The following is a 22,251-nucleotide window of genomic DNA, read 5'->3' on the forward strand; positions in this document are numbered from 1 at the left end:
CTAGGCCACAACTGAACACTAACCTGCTGGAAACCAGTCTGGCTCACCTGTGTGTTAGTATTGGTAAAATCTATGTTAAATTTGTACGAATGTATTTAGTGTGTAGACCTTATGAAATGCTGATAAATTGCTTCATGCATTAATCTCACTTATAATATCTGTATCCCGTGTTATAAGGTAATATTTATGTGTCTGCTCTGTAACTGTAAATCCTCAGTCAAGAGAGAAACATTACCAAGTGTGAAATACTAGTTTACCAAAGGTTTTATCTCCTTCCAACAAAAGATGCCCATAGACACCAGACAAACCATTGTGAAACATGAGAGGACAAAAGACTTTGTTGATTGCTTCCCCCACCTACTCAGGAAGAAGAGACATGCATACGAACTCGTTCCATCATTTTGAACTCTTGGGGGAAGGGAATATAAATCCCTGACAAGATAAAACTATCTTTTTGCTGGTTGAACTCTGAAGGGCAAGGATTACTAAGCATAAGCAAAGATCCTCAGTGCTTGGCCTGGCTTAGCTCTGAAGGACATACAGAGCTCGCTTATTATAGAAGCGTCTATTACTTTTTGAAAACTCAGACTATAACTCATTTGTGTGTGTATGTAAAACTGCTTTAACCTTGCAAATAACTCTCTCATTTCTTTTTCTTTGCTAGTAAATCTTTAGTTAGCTTATTATAGGATTGGCTGCCAGCATTTAGTGTAAAATCTAAAGTGCAGTTGACCTGGGGTAAGTGACTAGTCCTTTGGGATTGGGGGTAACCTGAATATTATTGTGATTTATGGTGTAAAGGACCATCTATCTTAAAGACAAACTTGCCTAAGTGGCAAGATAGACCGGAGTACCCAAATGGACTGTCTGTGACTCCATGTTAAGGCTGTTGTAGCTCTTGAAGAGTTCACACTTGATGCTTGGTTGGTGAAATCTAAGTATGGTTTGTAACAGTCTGCCCTGAGGTTGGTTGGTCACATTCTGGAACCTCTCCTTGACAGTCTCCATAAAAAAGCCAGTTACCATGCTGTGGTTTTGAGATACCGTGATATCATCTTGTTCTTCATAAGCATCAGTGTGATTGTAATGCTCAGATAGGACATAGCTCCATGTGTAATGGGTGTCACTGAAATTTAAGTGCTACTGGAATGGTAACGTGAAAATTACATCTACATTTAACACAGACCTGACCAATGGAGCTAAGGTTTGTGTGTTGTCATGGATGATACTAGACATGTATAGAAAAATGTTTTGTCCAGATAACATTTTACTTGCAAAACACAGAATTACCTTATTATGGAACATCTCCAAAACCATCATCAGGAACAACGAACTCAAAACAAACAGGAAATTCTACCCCTAGAAAACAGCTTCTATAGAGCATGAGGACAAGGTACAAACTGATCCGATCTGACTCTTCGTCAACGGGCACATCAAAGAGAATTCCTCAGACCAGAAATCAAACATGTGACACTTTCTCTGAAAAGTTATTCTCTGGATCCATAAATAATTCACCAGATAACAGTGAACTGGATCTCCCCTTCCCAGGTTAAAACCTATTGGTTGAGTCTCTATGGCGGCACAATAGTGTAATGAAATTCTACATACTGTTTCAACCAGGAGTCACTCCCAATGGGATAAGCTAAACACAGAGACTGGCTGGTCTCCACTTCCGCCCTATTTCACTCCTAACACATCATGGGGCCAGTTCTCTGTACAGCCTCAGTAGAGGGACTTCCACAGGGCCTGAAGCAGAAGGGACTGTGCCACACAGAACCACAGCTGCCTCTCCTTCGGCATCCCTGGGAAAGATCTGCTGGTCCTCACTGCCCTTCTCTTGTAGAAGATCTGAGTCAAAACGATGAAATTTAATTTAAAAGAAAGACCTGCTTTACAATAGCAATGAGGCTCACCTGTGTGCACACATGCAGACACACTGCAAATACACCCACAGAGACACAGGCATACTGTTCTACTACATCTGTACTTCTCAGGCTGCTGAAAAGCAATCAGTCATGGACTGCAGAGCGTACACATTCACCTGAGGCATGGCAAAATCCCTTCTTGCTGAGGTCTTTTAGAAGTTTTCAGTTCCGTCCACAAGAGACCCGTGGCACAGGATCCTTCAGGGATTGTAAAACTTGTAACTGCTTGAGACAGGAAAATTGGGGAAGGAAAACTAATTGCTGAAGATGACTTTTGACACAGATGAGACGCAACTGGAAGTCTGCATGGAGAAAGGATCATGGATTGTGGTATAGTCCTTGAATAATGAAGCCTGACAATGTGCAGCAAATGATTGTTTATAAGAATGACTAATATTAATTGCTTGAGAAGTTATCATCTGGGCAAAGCTCACTTAATCAATACCCTGCCATTGCAGGCCTTGGGGACTGGTGCACTTGAGTCCCTCCTCTTGTAGCACATGATAGTTTAGTCTCTTGAGGGCTGTAATCTCCTGGGTTTGTTGGGTTTAGTGTGAGGCTGTTGGGTGGCATTTGTGGCCTGTGGTTCTAATAGAAAGTCCAGCTCTTCAGAAAGCTGTAAGAATATTTGTATCTTCCACACACGACACCTCTGGCTACCTTGCTTTACAACTTGTTCTGACTTAACGGCAGAGTCAATCCAAGCAATACTTGCCAACTGTTTAACATACAAAATAGGGGGCTTGGCTATTGGGAGGAAGAAATGGGAAAGGAAGCGAAAACAACCCGGTGAGAAAGGGGAGATGGGTTTGGAAACAGGGAAGGGGAAAGATGAGAGGGAGGGAGGGAGGGAAAGGAGAAGAAAGGGGAGTGGCAGCTGACCCCACCTTTCCCTGATGCTTCCCTTTTCTCTTTTCATTCTTTCTTTACCTAGTTCCCCTTCCATCACTTCTACCCCACTCCCTCCACCGCCATCTCCCACCTCTCACAGCTTTCAAAAAATGGTTTTCTCCTGCCATGCAGTGACCACCTTCCTGCGTGCCTATTGCTAGTGGCCTGAGAAGCAACATGAGTGAGCGATCCCAAAGATTCTGAATAACTTGGGTTGTGCTGCTTTTTTCATTTGCCATTGTAGTGACAAGGGGAGTTCCTGACCCTCAGAAAAAGCACCTCTTGGCTGACCCACATTTTGCAAGGTTTCACATTTCAAATGATTGGGGTTGTCAAAGGAGCCTATGAGAGTTTGATACCTAACTTCCATTGACTATCAATGGTGCTTGAGTATCTAACTCAACACCATCTTAAATGTATACAGTGACCACAGTTTTAAAAGTTTCTTCCAGTCATGGAGTGTCTCTGAAACGTGTATATAAACTGGCCATCAGGAAGTTTAGACTTGAAATTAGACAAAGGTTTCTAAACATCAGAGGAGTGAAGTTCTGGAATAGCCTTCCAAGGGGATCAGTGGAGGCAAAAGACATATCTGGCTTCAAGACTAAGCTTGATAAGTTTATGGAGGTGATGGTATGATGGGATAGCCTAATTTTGGCAATTAATTGATCTTTGACTATTAGCGGTAAATATGGCCTGTGAGGGGATGCTAGATGGGGTGGGATCTGAGTTACTACAGAGAATTCTTTCCTGGGTGTCTGGTTGGTGAGTCTTGCCCACATGCTCAGGGTTTAGCTGATTGCCATATTTGGGGTCGGGAAGGAATTTTCCTCCAGGGCAGATTGGCAGAGGTTTTTCGCCTTCCTCTGCAGCGTGGGGCATTGGTCACTTGCTGGAGGATTCTCTGCACCTTGAAGTCTTTAAACCATGAGTTGAGGACTTCAATAGCTCAGACATAGGTCAAGAGTTTGTTACAGGAGTGGGTGGGTGAGATTCTGTGGCCTGCGTTGTGCAGAAGGTCGGACTAGACCATCATAATGGTCCCTTCTGACCTTAAAGTCTATGAGAACCTCTAAAACCAGAAGGAACTTCTTAAGTGCACTCACATTGCAATGCTTTACATACTGTGTACCTACAGTAACTAGTAGTAGGAGAAGCACGTGGATATACTCAGCTGGAAAAACTACTTCTTGAAATAAATCTTTGGGAACAAGCATTGTTCATGACTTTCATTTCAAACCAAGTTCTGAATAAGATACCGATATACTATTTGAGCAACAGAGCCGAGTTCTAGCATTGTAGTGATACATCTCCTTGATAGCCCATTGAATGCTCCAGAAATAGTGTTCTCAACTAAAGAAGGACCATGATTGGCTCTTCCAAAACAATTTTGTTTTAAACTGTGAAGGATCAACATTCTGTTTTCTGTCATCCACTGTCCTGATTCTAAACCTAAGGAAGTCATGTATGGTCTGATTCTCCTCCCACCAGTTTTACACCAGGAAGATGCCATTCACTTCCATGGAGTTACCCCAGTTGTACACTGACTTAAGTGAGAGAAGAATCAGGCCCATACTGGCTTGTGGCATTAGAAGCCCTCTAACCTAGAGAAACAGTGTTTCAATATCAATGCAATGCTCTTGTATGTATTGGATCATACTGTAACCCTTCTGTGCAAAACTCTTTCCTGTGCATCGTTTCCTGAATCGTACTGTTGTCTATACTTCAGTCCATTCTCTGGTGGAAAACAGAATGAGTGAGGAAGCATTATCATGGTGCTGGTGAACAGCTTTTCACTTTAAAGTAGCAGCTGCTCTCGGGCCATGCTAGGTTGCAGTTCTAGGTTGAGGACACCTTTAGGAGCATCACCCAGGCTTCAGAGAGTCCCAAGCATTAAGGAATATTGCCCTCAGACTAAAAAGAACTTCAGACTCCTGTACAGATTTTTTTTTTAACAGCTCCCTTTTAACAAATTGCTTAAAGGATTCTTGCAAGGTGATAATTAGAAGAGTCCTGGAATGGGGGTAAAGCCATGCTTACAAATATCCTTAAGCCAGTCATCAGAATTTCCAATGCTCCGTGACCACACATGACAATAGAGTTGTTATCATGTGGGAAAGCTGCGTCTGTTGCTGGTGAGCCTTGGATGAGTGTATATTCTTAGTGGGGATGATTTAGAGACAGATACTCTTTGGTAAAAAGAAAAGGAGGACTTGTGGCATCTGACAGACTAACCAATTTGTTTGAGCATAAGCTTTCGTGAGCTACAGCTGAAGTGAGCAGTAGCTCACCAAAGCTCATGCTCAAATAAATTGGTTAGTCTCTCAGGTGTCACAAGTCCTCCTTTTCTTTTTGCGGATACAGACTAACACGGCTGCCACTCTGATACTCTTTGGTGGCATTGAACATCCTGCTAGGGAATGAGGCCCCCTAATGGGCTCATGGAAAACTGCTGGAAAATTTTAGTGTGAGATAAAAATGAGCTTCCGTATGAAAGAAATTAAGGCAACCATTGAAGTACAAGTCTTGAAGTTCCTTAATTGGGTCATGGGCTTTCTAATGCAGGGGTTCTCTCAACCTTTTCCATACTGGGGCCCTTTTCCCATACCTGGGACCACCTTCTTATCTGACAGGATCTAGCCAGGACTCTCAAGCTGAGCACTTATGTTCTAATGCCACGTAGAGCATTCTGCACAAAGCAGTTGGCACGTGGCTAGATCCAAGGACACATCAGAAATGGTTACTCAAATAGCTGGGCACATCTGACAGGCAGATGTTTCGCTAAGGGTCTTGCCCAAAGTCACACAGGAAATCTGTTGCACGATTATGAATGGAACTCAGGTTTCCGGACTCTCAGTTCAGGGCCTTATTTCCAAGATCATCCTCATTCCAATTGCAACCATACTTCCAAAATCTCTGTTGGGTCTCATTCCTTAATTTCTCCAACTGTGCATGGCGGGATTTTTATCTGTTTTAAACCTCATCTGTATCAGAAGCCTAGGGAGCTCTTGATGGAAAGCAATATACCATGCTAATGCCATATTGCTTGGGATCTCGGAGGGGATTGTTCTTTGTTGTTCAGAGCTCTGCTGAACAGAATTCTTGACAATTAAATTAAGAGGTATAATCTCCTGTAGATACATGCTTATAATTCTTACTAAAGGTAATATAAATTAATAATAATGCACATTCTTCTGGAATTCTATTTATAGTATCTTCCTTAGAAGTATAACAAAGAGCTGGACAAATGGTGAGAGGGAAAAATTATTTGCTAATATTTTCAAAATTTCATTAAATGTATATTAACAAATATTTGTGAAGCATTAACCTAACTTGATAAGGGGAAAAGACAAGTTGAATAATTTATGATAAAATATTGTGTAATTCACTAAATAAATTATTCAGTTAATATAACTCCGCTAGTTGTAGTCTCAGACTGCTAGCCAAACATATCAACACAAGTCATGTGTGCCAGCTTGGCATGCTAGATCCTCAGCTGATGTAAACTGGTGTAGCTCCAGTTAAGTGAAGCGACACTGAGTTTAATCCAGTGGTAATGTGACTCATTTTATCCCACTGCTAGCATTTCTTTGTCGTGAACCAGAAAAGACACATCTCATCCATATGCAGACCAAACAAACCACTCCAGATCCTTGGAACAATTGAACAGTCCACCCATAATCTTATAGTAAGCAGCATGCTGCAGTAAAGAGGGCACTGGCCTGGGAGTTAGGAGACCTAGATTCTGTTTCTATCTCTACCGCTGACCTGTTGTGTGACTTTGGGTGTGCCGCTTGCCTCTGTTTCCCCTCCCACCCTTTGTTCTCTCTTGTCTATTTAGATGGTCAGACCTTCAGGCAAATTCCTAGTGCAATGGGGCCCCAATCATATTTGGAGCTTCTAGGTGCTACTGTAATACAAATAATTATTAATCATAAGAGGACCACTGCATGTCAATCCAGGACACTTCGCAGCTGAGTCAATGCAAGTGTCATTCCATTGATTTCAACAGAGTTACACTGGCATCAAGCAGGAATAATGCAGGGATGAATCAGGCCCTGTGTGTATATTTAGACCTTAGAATATGTCCTTTATCAATCCCAAGGGCATTGATAAAGCTGGTTGCTCTTTACCTCGATACTAATGGGGTGTAAAAAAGGTGAAGGTTCATGGCAAGAAAGGGAGTCTGATTTTTATCTTAGTAGTAGTAGTAGTATCTTATGGTACTGCCTAAGGACCAACCAGGCATGAGGCCTCATTGTGCAAGGTACTTCACAAACACAGAGTATAGATGGTCTCTGCCTCCAAGAGCTCTAAAGACAGAAACTGGATGCGGGAAGGGGTCATAGGCACAAGCAGAGTGAACAATGGGATGGCAGCAAACATCATGTTAGTTCCCTGTTTTTTGGGTGGGTTTAGTTAGGAGGGGATAAACTTAGATGGAAAGAAAAGTGAAGAGAGAGAAGGCATTGAAAAGGAGGGAGTTGAGAGGGACAGGGCAGGTGTGAAGTGAAGCTGAGGTGAAGAGACTGTGGGGGGGGAGGGGAGGTTGCAGCAAAAAGAGTTGTGCAACAATTTCTCAGTAAAATGCTTGAATGTTAGATATCCGAGGTGAGCTGAAACTATTGGTGATGACTCTTGCTAGAAGGCAAATTTTAATGCCTCTGATTTAACTGAGAATAATTGCAGCTAGCCCAACAACTTACTGAATGATCTCTGTTGTAACCGGGTGACTGCAGAAAACAAAGAAAAAATGGCTCCCAGAAAGCAGAGGTTTTGGCTGAGAGTCGCTGCGGGTTGACACCAGTGCTCTCTCCCCACAGAGGAATTGGGCTATTTTATATCATGCTCTCAATTGTAATTAGCAAAGCAGAGGGCCAACCTGGATTCCAGAGGGTTCAGTATTCAACAGACTAAAACCTGCCTATATCTTCTTATGCTGCGTGGGAAGTACAAAATGGGGAAGCAGATTTAAACTTTTACGATGGCAGTTTAAGGAAATTCACATCTTTTTCAAAGGTTCTTTTCTGAATGGGGCATCATCTTCATGTCACACTGCATTGCAGAGAAGTCCACAGCCGCTAGCTCAATGCGCATTATTCCATAATCGCTCTTTCCATAGAAATGGTGCATTTGCTCGGTGCTTAATCTGTAATGAAAGAAGTGCCAGGACTCAAGCAATTTTTTTTTATATTCATAACTGATGCAGCAAGCCCAGAGGTGCTGGGTCTGTGAACTGCCAAGCCTAGCGGTGCTGGACCTCAGTCCTGGCAAGCCCTGGCACAAGTTAAACACTGCATTTGCTAGAGTACCAGTGCACTGACGGCAGTGCAAAGATCACCCACAAGAAGCCTGTATCACAAAGATATATTTCATTCGAGCCATTGAGTATTTGAGAGAGAGAATGTGACATGACAGTTCTAACCAGGTCCAATGGAAATATGAGACTCCCTCACTCGTGAAACAGTTAACCAATGCTGAACTTACATTGACTCTGGGTACCAGCATAACCTTTGGCATAGGATTTAAACAGGACCATTTATCCCAGTGACGGTCTAAATAATTCTCTTCTGGGATATTAAAGACAACAAAGAAGATTTTACAAACCCTAGGAACTATCTACACTGGGATGTTAAGTAAATGAGAGCACTTTATAGGCATGCTGGGGGCGATGTCTACAGCTACAAATGGTAACTAGGAGCCTGAGAGTTGGGCATCTCACAGTCATGAAAATCTGCCTGCTATTCTTTTTAAACATTCCCACCTGAAGACTCGGAAAAGACTGCTTAGAACCAAACATGAGGGAAAGCTGGCTTTATTTTTCTGCCAGTGAGTATAGTGTGTTTTCCAGAGAGACCAGGTGGGTGAGGTAATATCTTGATAGCACTGATTAAAACCAAGTCCTGGATAGGGTGACCAGATAGCAAGTGTGAAAAATCGGGACATGGGGTGAGGGGTAATAGGAGCCCATATTAAAAAAAGCCCCAAATATTGGGACCGTCCCTATAAAATCAGGACATCTGGTCACCCTAGTCCAGGATAGTGCAGGTAGATGATGCACAAATGTCCCTACCTAGCTCTCTTATCGTTTTGCCCCTGTGAATCAGAAGTATCCTTGCTGTTCCAGGACTTGAGCAGTTATACAACAACATGATGAACTGTGTGCTGTTTTTGTGATGTGCATGAATGTCCACTGAGGACTAGACTGACATCCCTAAACTCATCATGCAGAACACACCAATATTCCCCTGGTTTTGGACTGCTGGATCCGCATTGTGGGAAGCTTCTGAAGTACGTTAAAACTGACACACAGGTCAGCTGGGAACAGTGAAGAAACTATTAGCAGAGAGCAGCCAACGTGGAATGCAAACATTTCTTTTTTTTAAGTGAGCAAGGATGATTTCTTCCTATAATGAATTGTTTCAAATAGCAGCGTTACTTATGTACTAAGGATAGCTGGCCAGTCACTGACCTAAGACTGGATTTATTCCCAGCTCTGACATTTCCATTGCAAATGGAGACCAGATGGTACTGTGGTGTCTCTGGACCATTGTTTGCTCATTGTCTGTTTTGTAATCCTGGTTAAGTTTCTCCACCTGTTCATTTGCAAGAGACAAATAGTCCCTTTGCTGTATTTTCCCTGTTTTTGTTATTTCCCCTGACTGTTTTTACACTGCACATTCTCTGAATTGCCACATTAAGATTTTCTTTTGAACATCTCTAATACACAAAGCAAATGTAAGAGGTTTTTGAACATCTCTAATACACGAAGCAAATGTAAGAGGTGATGGGAGTATACAGTACAAGCCGTTTCAGCACAATCATTTCAGATATATGAAGTGGAAATAGGACCTTTCTCTTTCAGATTTGTCTCCACTTTCAGTCCTCTGCAGGGATCTCATTTCTAGCAAAGATTGAACCTCGAAAGGTGTGGAGTTTTGGATCCGCTCCCAAAACACCAGATGATTCTTCTATACCAGCGTTACTCACACCCCAAAGCTCTAAAATTGTGCTGTAAATCTCACAAGAAACTCCTAGGGGATACCTGGTAATTCCTATAGTGTGACTCAGTAGCTAGGGCTCTGGACTGGGAGTTGGGGACCAGGATGCTAACCCAGTCCTGCCACTAACCTTCTGTGTGACAATGGGCAATTCTCTTTGGGCTAGGTTTTGAATGGGATTTAGCTAATGCTTGTGTGAGCAGAGCAGTGCCTAACTCTTGGTGACCTGCCACTTAGTGGAATGTTCAGACTTGAGTTAGGGGGTATCATAAACATACAGCTAAGGGTAGCATAAAATCCCTCCTTTACCTTTAAAGGGTTAAGAAGCTCATATAACCTGGTTGGCACCTGACCAAAAGGACCAATAAAGGGAGAAGATACTTTCAAATCTGTGGGGGAAGGTTTTTGGTTTGGGCTTTTGTTGTTCTCTCAGTAGACAAAGAGAGAGACAAGCAAGTAATCCAGCTCCGACTGAATGATACATCTAAACTTACAGTAATAGTAAGTAATAGCAAGGAAATGTGTTAGAGTATCTTTTGTTTTAGCTTGTGAATTTTCTCTATGCTAAGAAGAAGGTTTATTCCTGTTTTTTTGTAACTTTAAAGTTTTGCCTTGAGGGGAATCCTCTGTGTTTTAAATCTTATTACCCTGTAAAATTATCTTCCATCTTGATTTTACAGAGGTGTTTCTTCTACTTTTTTTTTCTTTATAATAAAAGTTCTGTTTTTAAGAATCTGATTGATTGGGGTTTTTAGTGTTCTAAAAACCGAAGGGTCCGGTCTGTGCTCACCTTGTTTACTCTCAAGCCTCCTCAGGAAAGGGGGTGAAGGGCTTTGGGGGATTTTTTTTTTGGGGAAACAGGAACTCCAAGTGGTCCTTTTCCTAAATCTTTGTCTAACTCACTTGGTGGTGGCAGCGATACCGTTCCAAGGACAAGGAAGAATTTGTGCCTTGGGGAAGTTTTAACCTAAGCTGGTAGAAATAAGCTTAGGGGGTCTTTCATGCAGGTCCCCACATCTGTACCCTAGAGTTCAGAGTGGGGAGGGAACCCTGACATGGGGCTCCATGACATTTAAGCTCCCTATAGAGTGTGTGGGGATAGTTAAGCTCCCGAGAAAGGGTTTCTCAGAAGTGCAGCATGCCAAGCAGGGAGCTGCCTAGGCTAGCCAGGAGGGAAATGCTGAGGAGAGGGGTGGAGAGAGGGACTAAATGGCTGATTGAGTACAATGGCACTTGCAGTGTTAGGTACATTAGAATAAACAAAGTCATCGTGGAGGGGTCATAGGGCCACACCTGAGTGGGCAGTGGGGCAACCACTGCGGCTCCTCCTTGCTGCCGCTGTATCCGGTTCCTGCACCAGGGCTCTCCCCACCCAGGGGCCTGATCAGCTTAGCCCCCCTTCCATCAGCCCATGTTCCCTCGGCTCTGCCTGCAGGACTTGATCAGCAACCGCCTCAAGACCTGCTGTGAGTAAGGGGAGCTGCGGTGAGTGCCCTGACCAGGGAGTTGGCAGGAGCTTGGTGATGGGGAGTGGACACAAGGGGGTTTTGCCTACAGCCCAGTGATGGGTCTGGGTGGGTGACTCCATTTTATTTTCTCACTCCAGGATGGAGTTTTGTTGGAGAGGAAACACTGGGCCAGAACCCCTGGAGGTGCTGTGGTTTTGTGTTCCAGGTTAAAAATTTCAAGGGGCGCCCTTGACTTGGTGTGCATGACCGATGGGCCAGAAATAGGTGCTGCCCTGTACTCTGGATCCTCAGCGATGTACCCTCTCCTAGAGTTAAGCAGCTGACCTGACTTAGGTGCCTCAGTAGCTCAGGTCTAGCAACCAAAACCGCCTGCCTCACTTTGTCTCCTGCTCAATGCGCGATACCTCTCTCACGCTTGCCCTACGTTTCCTGTGCCCCAGCTGTCTTTTGTGAAGGTGCTAGGGTGCCCTGGTCTGGGGGGACTGCAGTGCTTAGACTGCTTTGAAAATGCCAACAAGCAAAAACTTAGGTGCCACTGGGGACTTAGGCACCAAGGAGGGTTAAGCAGTGCCTGAGCGATGCCTTTGAAAATGTCAGTGGTGGCAACATGGTGGATTTAGCAGCCTAACTGCATCGTTAGGCACCTAAATCCCTTTAAAAATCAGCCCTTCACCCCTCTGTGCCTAAGTTTCCCCATCTGTAAAAGGAAGATAATGATCCTTAACCCTCATTGTAAAGCCCATTGTTTACATCTACCACAAATACCATGAAAGCAGCTTTACCTGGCTTTTTGGGGCAATTCTGTATCTGCTCCTTAGGCAGCATAGGAATGGCACAGAAAATGAAAAATGATGGCAGGAAAGAGCTATTTAAGTGTTTTTCAAGCATCGACATTTTGGTGGAGTTTGGAGCAAAGCACTGGGTCAGTCCTCATTTGATTTCTTTCTTCTCCAGAGCCCTGGTTGGCAGTAATAGAAAAGTGAGAGTGAGAGGTCTCTCCTAGACCTAATGACTCCACTTTGTTACTAAAATGCGAAATAATTAATTGTATTTCTTGCGTCAAAGACAAGCTAAAAGCTTTTGTTCTCCACTAATGGATTCTTATTAAGCTTCATCTCTCACTTATACAGGGTAGATTTCATTGACACCAGTGCAGTTATTCCTGATTTACACCAACAGGAAAAAAAAGAAGAGAATCAGGTCCCTTCATGCTCTTCTTTGATAAAGAGAAATAAAAACCCGCAGAAATAATAATAATTTTTCACTTCTAAAAATTGTTTTCGCTTTAAGTTCCTGTCGATCTAGAAAAAGAATGTTGTAATTGTTTTAGGAAATGTTTTGCTTAGTTACAGTAAGAGCAAGTTGAGTCTACCCAACATGGGCCTCATTAGGCCAAATTATCTTGCTCCATAAGTATTTATTAGAGTTTTATTCCCCCATTGGAAGGCAAAATTGCCTTTCTAAGATAACTGACAGGCTTGCTACTAGCACAATATTAGATATCGATGCATGCAGACCGATATAGTCAAAATAAGCTGTTGCGATTAAAACATTCCATCCCATAAAAAGTAATGCTTTTAAATGAGCCATTCCTTTAAAATCCCAGACAGAGGGGATTGTTCCAAATAAAGAAGCCCCTCCTTTATCCTGTAGCTGATAAGCCAGATACAAAGGCATGATTTATCACTGTAATGGTAGGCTGCCCCCAAGATGGAGATAGCATGCTTCTTGTGACCTGGTAGGATACGTTCTACACTGAAGAATAAAAAACACCCTGGCAATGAGTCTGAGCCTAGGTCAACTGACTTGAACTCGCACTACAGGGCTGAAAGTAGCAGTGTCGACATTCCCATCAGGCCGGCATCCAACCTCTGAGACATTCCCCCCTCACTGGGTTGCATACCCCAGGCTCCGGCCCAAGCAGAAATGTCTACACGGCTATTTTTAGCCCTGTAGTGTGAGCTCATGTCAGTTGACCTGGCCTCCGAGACTCACTGCTGCACAGGGAAGGGGTGGTTGCTATGTAGATTTGCCCAGTGCGTCCCTTAGCACCTTTTTGATTCCCCATATTCTGTTCTGTGACAATAATAAACTCTAGCAATCCTGCCTCAAGTGAGTTATTCCTAATCTTCCCATTGATTTGAATGGAACTACACTGTGACAGGTTGACCCCCTTCAAGATGCCACCTGATGTGCTGAGATACCACTGAGCCCACCTGTTCTGCCAGCTTGGGCCCCCTTTAACCTGTCTTGCTGAGCCAGGTTCTTAAACCTCCTCTAGCGCTCACACAGGCAGGGCCACGCCCCGCTGCAGAGAGACAGACACTGAGATCAGCTCTGGGAAGACTCAGCTTTAGGGACTTGACCCAGCACTCAGGTGTCCACCTCCCTTGGAGTGCAGACCCGAAGGTATATTGTCTTGCGCTGTAGAGAGATCTATATAACGTAAGCCCATAAATTCGCCCCTCCCTCAATGTAGAGGAAGATATGCCCAACTTCTTATCCACCCCCACTTAGAAATTACAGAAACTGGTTTAATAATAAACAAAACAAATGTATTAACTAGAAAGAGTTGATTTTAAGTGGTTAAAGAGATAGCAAACAAAACAAAGTTTGCGTGTTTTGTTTTATTTGCTTAGTAATCTACTGAACTTGATTCACTAAAGAAACAGGTTACAAAATGTAATTTCTCACCCTGAATATTGAATTTAGGCAGGATGCAAAGTTTCTGTAGCTCGTAATTCCAGATAAGGGAAAAAGGAACGGCAGGGGTGAGTCCAGACTGAGACAGGGGTCCAGGCTGTCAGAAGAATAACTGGAACGCTGAGATACAGAAACTCTGCATCCTGCCTAAATTCAACATTTTATTCTTTTGACTGGCTTCATGGAAAAGAAAAAATGCCTTGGCAAAGCTATTCAAAGAAAGCAAGAGCTGTACTATTATTGCTTGAATATCTCTTTTGAAAACACAAAGAACTTCCTATTAGCAACCTTTACCAAGCTGTACCCAACCCATAGAGAGGAACGGATAAAGATGAATTATGCAGTGCAAGGGAGTAACTGGCATAAATCTCCTTTTCCTCTATTAATTTGTTATGTAGATGGTTAGGAAAGAAATATTGGGATAGATTCATTAGGAAGTGATAGATTTGGGAAGTCATGCTGGCACTTTGGAGCCCTACAGAGTTCTCATTATTTGAATGGATTAATGCTGCTGACCTTTGCTTTTTGGCTGCAGCCAAAAGACAGATGTTCTTTTTCTTAATTCCCGAATATAGAGGGGAAACCATTGGTCCAATTACCGTAAAACTTGGTGTTTGCCTTTTTTCCGCACTAAATGATATTAATAGCAGATCACTGACACATAAGGCAGCATCTGGACAGATCCTTTTTTTTTTTTTTTGATCTTGTTGCTTGGCAGAAATATTGCATGATACTGAATCTGACATGAAGTAGCTAAAGGACAAGAAGAGAAATGCAATCAGCCTCTTCATGCTCCATTGAACAGCCCCAGAGCCAGGGGATTCATGAAAACTGAGTCAACCAATGTCCACCATGGATGTTCTCCTTTCTGAGGCGAGAGTGTGAAATAAGAAATCAGACCAATACATGCCAAAAATGTTTGAGGGAAAAAAACAAACACTCATAGAGTACCAACTTACATGAATAGGGGGATGCACTAAATGAGCCAATTGGTCTTTTCCATCTCTATTTAGACGATTCTATGTAGCCCTCATCCTTTTGTCCTACACTGTGTAGGGGCAAATCTTGTTCCATTTAATGTGTAAAATCATGTGAGACCCATGTGCCACCATATGGGACTATACTGGTAGCCTGACTACACCTGGGAATGCTTATGCTGATACAAGAAAGGGTATCGAGCATTTCCACTTCAAGCATTCAGTTCCACTTTCCTTTGGCAGCCAGTATTTGCTGAAATTAAGTCCTCAGTTAGAGTGCTAATAGTCTTGACCTCAATTCTGAGAGCCTGAAAGTCTATCACAAGTGTTAGACTTGTATTAAATACAGCTGGTACAATGGCTTAGCTGAATAAAATTGAAGGCACAATGTATTTTGCCAAGGCACAACAGTATCATGTTATGCTTAAGTTTTGACCTTTTTAATTTTTTCAAAAAAGAGTATTTTATGGCTCTATGGGAAATAGCCCCCCAAATCAGCCAATATTCCTGCTGATTGCTGGAGACAGGTCACCTGGATGATGCAGAGACCTCAGTTATTGATCTAGGATCTGCTGCTGTTCCTTTTCTGGCACCAATTTTTTGTGAGCCCTCCATAATATTTGCAAAGTTCTCCAGAATGGCAGTGAAACAAATTTTCATGGTGTTTCTGGCCATCCATCCATCCCATGCTCACCGCTGAATCCAAACAAGTCTCTTAGAAATAACTTCTGTTTAACAGAATAACTGGATCAAGTAATGCACTGACTAGAACTGGGTGAGAAATGGTTTCCCCATTCAATGAGGATTTTTGAGATTTAAAAAAAATTTCCTGTCCCAAATTGGAATGAAAAGTCAAAATCTCAAAAATTGTCACTAACTGAAAAATCGGGGGATGGATTGGGTCAATGAAAACATTTCATTTCAATAATAATTTTGAAACATTTCATTTTGATTTTGACCTTATTAAAATTTTGAATTTTGAAAAAGTCAAAAAGTGATGTTTTGACAATTTTGAAACTTTGTTTCAAACTTTTTTTCCAATTGAGAGAATCATCAAAAGCGACCTCTTTCCCACAAACATTTTTGGTTTTGATGCATTGATATTTTCCAATGGAAAATCTTTTTATCATAAAAATTAATTGTCATAAAAATTACAGCTCTAGCCCTAAACAATAATGTGCCATAACCAATAATAACCAATATTGTGACCAATAACCAATGGAGAAAGTGAACCTGGTTCTAACCATCCCTTTGTTCTACAGTGCATGAGTTAGGGACAAACACTCAAAATAAAAATTTTTCACTCAGTTTTATACCCACAAAAGTCAGAACAGACTTTTGACGCTGTGTTACTAGCAGAAGAACGCAAAGAGTAAGTTCTCACAAGTAAACCAAGAGGTATTTTAATAGCTTCCATAGTGATGATGGTGCATTTTGATTAGTCATCTCATTCACAGATGTGCAATGATTCCATCCGATTCTTTATTGCCTACAGAGGGAGTTGTAGTAAGAGTTCACCTGTCCTCTTTTCAAAATTTATTTCAAGAGGGAGGAGGACAATAGCACATCCCCAAAGAGCAGCAAACGTTGAAGCCTGCTCAACATTTCCTTTTGTTAGAGGGAGAAATGAGTCCCCTACCAATCATCAGTGTCCTTTAAGCACAACAATAGTGTCTTGTGTTTTCTTAGGAAGCTTCATTTTTCAGAGATGCCAAATACTGAATAAGGCTATGGGGACTAAACTTCACTGTTACCGATGGAGAGGTTAGGACTGAGGACAATTGGCAGAGGTGGGCACAGATGTTTACACTACCAATGCCCGTGTTGAATATGTTTGATGTTCACAAGGCTTAATGTGTATGTCTCCACTGCAATAAAACACTCAGGGCTGGCCCATGTCAGCTGACTCGGGCACCCAGCGTTTGGGCTATAAAACCGCAGTGTAGACATTCAAACTTGGGCTGGAGCCCAGGCTCTGAGACCCCTCGTGGTGGGAGGGTCTCAGAGCCCAGGCCCCAGCCCAAGTCCAAACATCTACACCATAAGTCAGCGGACACGGGCAAGCTGCAGGTGCTTTATTGCAGTGTAGACATGCCTATAGTCTCCAGGGCTGTCTAGATGCATTTTCCATGAAAACTGCTAAAACCTTCTGATTAATCAAACGTTAACCTCAGATTAACCCACAAAAGGTTAAAAATCCAGGTTTTGCACTTTTTAAAATTAATTTTGATAAAAGATTCAAAATAACTGAGACTAGGTGTGCTCATAATTAAAAGGCAGCATTATTCTTTCTGGATGAAAGTTACACAACCATAAAGCTGCAGATGGATAAAGTGGCATAACGGGAAATTGTACTAGAGGGAAAAGGTTTACTACTTTGACATGAGTTAAATATAATGGACACAGGAGACAGAGAGAATATAAGAAATTAATAATACAAGTCCATTCTCTGTCATGTTATTCAATTCGTACTTTCCTTCCACAACATTCATTAGAAACTGCACGCAGCTATAAAACCTCAGCTGAGACCATCAGGGCAAGAGTTTTGTTTTTAACAAAGCAATTTGCTCTCATCTGTGGAAGAACTCAAGAGTCTCTTAACGCTCTAATAGAAAGAGGACCTATTTTAGTATGAGATGGGTGGAGGCTGTTTATTGTTGCAAATGGGTGCTTTGGGTAGTCTTATGAGGAACAAGAAGGGCTAAAATGACTTTCACAGACATAAAAAGTACCAACGATTCATATTACCGCATGAAGTAGAGTCCACTTGCATTCCAGAGAAAAGCCTACACGAGCTTCATTCAAAGAAACAAGTAGTAAAAAGCGGATGAGAATTTTAGTTCAGGGAGCTCCCTGGCTTTGGCTCCCTTGTTTGTAATCCTACCACCTTGTGCTCAGATCTTGCCAAATCTCCAGCACCAAGCAGAGCAAATTTTTGGATGAAAGACTTTCCAAGAAACGTGCAGATGCCATCAGAGGTGATGCTGATTATTCAGTAGGGGACCCCTCTCTGGTGTGAAAGGTGCCATATAAATGTAAGATGATACTAGCGGCATAAACCTCAGAGTAGAGCTGTTATGATGAGCCCACACATTTGCTGTTCTTCTAGGCACATCATCTCTTTCTCTGGTTAATGAATGAATGCAATGAGAATAATTGCCTTGAATTTGCATTTCAGGGACTCCCACCTCCTTGTTAAGCTCTTCTCAGAGGATTCTGTTGTTGTGATGACAAAGGAGAGCACTTTATCAATAAAGATATTTTATGGTTTTAAAAAAAGAGCCCCCGGGGCTCTCCACTCCCATTAAAATAAAATGATTAGCTCATTAGTAGCTGGTTTTGTTTAGATTCAAATTGTGATTACATTTTAACAGTAAAAGAGAAGGTACAGATGCTGAATGTTAGGTTTCTGATGTGATACTGTCCACGTGATGCAACCAGTCATGAGCTATGGATCACATGCAGTCTTTAAACACCCTCTGCCCTGGCATGGGCCCAGTTCAGCAAACCAGACAGCAGCAGTGCATTACCTGGGCCCCTAATGCACTCCATAGCCTCTGCTATTTTTACACGCCAGACCTTCCAGGTGCTGGGTACTTCCTTAAGAGGCAGTGAGGACCCCTCTGCGCCCATTGATTTCAATTATTTCTCAGGATTCAGCCTGAAGAATTCCAAAGGGCTTTGGAAGTGCACTGGATCCAAGGATCCTTGGACCCATCACTGAAATGCAGCCATCGCCAGGGTGGAACCCAGCAGTGGCTCAATGGACACACTACCAACAGGAGTGGAAGTGACAAAAATGTCGTAGGGAACTGAGACTGCAGATTTCAGTTAAGCAAAATGCTGTTAATCCTTAACAGACCAGGAAACCACAGCAAACTCTCCTTTTGTGGCAGGAGCACCATGGCACCTCTAGTGGGCCCAGTTGATCAAGAACTTGCTTTGTACCTCATCTAGAGGATGCAGAAGGTCCCCCATCCCCCCCACCCCCCCCAAAAAAAACCCCACCACCATTGAAATAACTGCCATAAATAAAAACAGTTGCTAAACTCAAGAGAGGAAAATATAGGAAATGGGAGATGGGGATGGGAGAAGAATGGCGATGTAAACAGAATGGGTGTAAATGTTTACTTCAGCCATTTGCTTTACTTTGTTTCTGTTGTTCCTATGATTCATAAATGAAGCTCTCTGCGTTATTTTCCCCACATTATATTTCCTCACTTGTCTGAGGATTTTTTGGTGTGGTCCATAAACTGCTGTTGCCAGGCACCCAGGCTGTAGGTCAGAAAGATTAAATTGTGGTTGCTACAATTACTGCTAATGATTGGCTGCAAATTGTGGACATGGCCAGCCTATGCCAAAGCATCCTGTTGGGTTTTTTTTTTTTTACTCGTCTGTCCCATCCACCAGCTCATTTTTATCCCCCTGTTATGTCTTCTCTATTTAGACTGTAAACTCTTTGACTCCGGGCCTCTCCTTTACTAAGTGTTTATAAATGGAGCTGCAGTCTGGTTGCATCCTCTAAGTGCTACCACCATCTAAATGAACACTTTAAATCCAATCACCACTTTGAGGGTAAATCCTGAGTTTTTATTCAGTTCCTTCTTGGGCAAAACTCCACAAATTTGCCTGAATGGAAACTGAGTAAGGAGCTGAGTCTTTGGCCCTTTGATTTTGCAGAGCTAAGATTTATGGGAAGTGACCTTTTCCGCACACTCTTCCTAGTCATGTCCTACATCAAGCACACAGACTGCTGCTAGCTGCCGGCGGCCCGCTCTCCCCAGTTCATTTGCCTGATCAGCAGTGGTGTGATGCCGGGGAAGCAGACAGCAGTGGTGTTTGATCAAGAGGCTTGTAGGATTTGTGTTCTTTCTCTCTCTCCCCACTCTGTTTTGTATTATTGCAGAATAACAGAGTGTGCTGCTGTCACCTAGAGATGAACCATGAGGGGCTTGCTTGTTACCAATTAATTGAATCGATAATCATGATAGTTCGTTTGTTTGTCTGTCAAAATTACCAGCCAATTCTGGAACTAAGGAAGCCACTGTGATTTCTATAACAGGCACTCAGGCTTAGATCATGGTGAGCCCTGATAGAGAAGGGAAAGGGCCCTAGGAGCCTGTGTCCTTATAGAGGCACAGCTGCTACTCCATGTCAGCAGCTGAGACTGCTTCTGGTTGGTGCTAAAGGTGCTGGCCTGCCTGTTGGTGTGGGGAGAGGGAGAGCCTGTTCCCAGACCCACTGCAGCACTGGTCAACAGAACTGATTTGGCTCAGGAGAGCAGGAGGAAGAACACACTGGAATCTGTTGAAGGGAGTGGGACCCTCTGGTCCATAAGATACTTGTGGTAATGCAAAGACCTTGATTGTGCCTGACTGTTCCTCAGGGGCATGCAAGGAGGAAGAGACAGTTTCCTGCATCTGCCCCATCTTGCCCATTGAAGCAACAGCTGAGATCAAACCATAAATAATAACACAATGAAACATGGGATCTATGGAAATTACTTAGGGACATGGGAATTGACATGCTGTGTGAGATCCATGGTCCAGCTAGTCCAGCGTCATGTATCTGATGGTGGCCCGAAAAGATGCTTCAGAGGACGGTGCATGAAACCCCACAGTAGACAGAAATGAGATAGTGTGTGCCTGCATGAAGGTCTCATCCTAATCCCTAATCATTAGAAATTGGCTTAAACCTTGAAGCATGCGGTTTAGTATCCCTTTCCAAATTTTCATTAGCATTAACAATTATAACTCTGGCTAGCTCTATTTGAATTTGGTTAGGTTCATGGCCTCAGCAATGTCCTGCGGCAGTGAGTTCCACTGTCTAATGATGCGTTGGATGATATCAGATTGCTTTTTACCAGTTCTGAATCTGCCACCATTCAGCTTCACTCAATGGCACTTGTGTTTTAAGGGATCAAAGAAATGTGCCTTCCCAACCAGAGGCTTTGACACGTTGCGTGTGTACCTACATCCTATTCTTTTGCTCCCACCTTTGCCTATCTAATTTATAAATTCAGGCTTGAGGTTACTTGCAATGGGCCTTCAGAATCAAATGCCAACTCATCTTGGATTCTAACTGCAGGAAAAAATTGGTGCCTCTGGATTTCTGACAGCTCAGCACAATCCTCTGGGACTGCCCCGCTATCCTCCATACAAATAGTGCAAAAACAAATCACTTCTGGAAGACCAGAAAAGATTTCCTTGATTAATATTCTGATGCATTGCTAACATTCTGTTTGATGGGAAGATTATCCTTGTGTTATCGTAGACTATTATCATAGCTCTTGCTTGTCTATCAGCCATGTGTCCCAAGGTGGCTGGGAGAGCTGTATATCAGCTCTTTTTCATCTTCTGTCTAGTGCTATTGATCAGAGTTTGCAGCAGCTCCATCCAGGTTCTGCCCTGCTCACAAGGTGACCCTTGCAAAAGCAAATATGGGGAAAACTCAAAGAAAATCTGAGTTTGAGCAAGGTTCTGTTTTTGACCAACTTTGTTTTTCATCACCATCACCTGTTTTTTCAGAAACCAAACAAGAATTTAAGAAGTAAATATACACCTTGTCAATTTGGACTCAAAATTCCCTGTTGGATCATGAATTTAACTATATGCAGCCACATGCATCAATAAGTCAAAACAAAGAGAGGGTGAAATCCTGGCCCTACAGAAGTCATCAACAAAACTCCCAGTGACTTCAATAGGTCCAGGATTTCATCCAGAATTCAGTCAGCCATCTCAGCATCAACTACAAAGCCATTCCTGTTTATGTTTTCATGTCATATTGTTTGTTCCCTTGCGTTAGGATATTCTGTGGGCAGCAGCTGTAGCTAAAAATGACTCAGAAAAACAAAGGCCCCGATTTAGCAAGGTGCCTTAACACATGCCTAACTTTAAGCATGTGAGTAGTCCCATTTGAAGTCATGTGTATGAAGTTAGGCACAGGCTTAAATAAACTGCTGAACAGTAGCTGATATGCCCAGCTTCTAAAAGAATTGCACAACAACTAACAATAAACATTCCTCCAAGATTTAGCTGCTTATATACAGTAAGTTAAATTGAATTTGTAATGCTAGCTCTGTAATGGCAACAGCTGATGAGTTCTACACTTGTGGGGCCTTGGTCTTGAAGCTCATTATTTCCAAGGAGTTGGATAGGAAAATTGAAAAATGTAAGTGTATGTTCTGAGCAGTGTAAGTGAGCATGGTTCTGTCTATCCATCATCTTTCTAGGTGTTCATACAATCTCATTACAGGGTATAGCACCTGTTGTGATATTATGCTAAT

The sequence above is a fragment of the Lepidochelys kempii genome, chromosome 15 (assembly GCF_965140285.1).
Source record: "Lepidochelys kempii isolate rLepKem1 chromosome 15, rLepKem1.hap1, whole genome shotgun sequence".
In the NCBI taxonomy this organism is placed as follows: Eukaryota; Metazoa; Chordata; order Testudines; family Cheloniidae; genus Lepidochelys; species Lepidochelys kempii.